The 947-nt window shown below is 54.0% G+C and overlaps 1 pseudogene; it reads right to left on the bottom strand.

Annotated features, from left to right (window-relative positions):
* Positions 1-457: 457 nt before the first annotated feature.
* LOC137646207 (5S ribosomal RNA) lies at positions 458-576 on the bottom strand (annotated as a pseudogene).
* Between the last annotated feature and the right edge of the window lie 371 nt (positions 577-947).

Below are 947 nucleotides of genomic sequence, written 5' to 3'. Positions count from 1 at the left end.
GAACACGCCAAAATCATGAAGTCGACGCGCACGGGGCGACTCGGCAGGAGCTGTAGGATCTGTAGAGGGTCAGACTACGGCCCCTAAGCCTGCCTGAATGATGGAGAGGTATCCTTCAGGTCTTGACCATAGGCCTGGACTGGAACATGCCCCCCCCCCCCCGCCCCCTTTCCTTTGACGAGTCCGAGAACAGCATCAAGAATTGCAGGTCTAATAGTTCCGCTGGTCCCATAGGGGCCAGTAAGTCCGGTTAAACGTTGCCTGAAACTACCGGAACTTGGACCGCCCCACATGGAACTTATCCTGAGGCGACCGTTCGGACTATAGACGGGTCAATGATGAAAGGAGAAATAGGAAACGTTCCAAGGTAGGGCTGAAAGCTCTGCTTGACTGAGAACAGGTACTGCGACTCTCCTCAGTCTTGCCACAGTCAACTGAAAGGAAGGCTCAGAGGATGTGGCAACAGAATCTGGCGTCCCCAGGTGGTCACCCATCCAAGTACCGACCAGAACCGACGTTGGTTAACCTCGCTGGACGGACGAGAAGCGGGGTTTCCAACGTGGTAAGGCTGTTGACTCAATATCATGGCCAGATACTTCAGATGTTGAGGCAGAAGAAGAGAAGGCTCCAAGCAAAGTACCATGAATCCACACTCATGGTAAGCATCTGGAAGCTTGTCCCGGCGCTGAAGAAGGTCGAACCCGAGCCTACCGGAGTTGACCAGCCCTCCAAAAAGCAGAGGAGGCGGAAGCCTGCACCTGAGCGGCCATGAGGAAAGCAGGGAGAGTTCTCTGGGGAAAAAAACCTGCTATGCCACGGAGGGATAGCCACACTGCATCATAAGCAGGAATACTTGCAGTCTATGCTGAATTCCACGAGCTCCCTGGAAGATGGATGGAATGGAAACTGAAAGTACCCGTCCTTCCGAACCAGGGTTTAAGGAGTCC

Source organism: Palaemon carinicauda, chromosome 8 (assembly GCF_036898095.1).
Source record: "Palaemon carinicauda isolate YSFRI2023 chromosome 8, ASM3689809v2, whole genome shotgun sequence".
NCBI lineage: Eukaryota > Metazoa > Arthropoda > Malacostraca > Decapoda > Palaemonidae > Palaemon > Palaemon carinicauda.
Note: the sequence above shows the minus strand (reverse complement) of the source record. Positions and strands in the feature narration are given on the sequence as shown.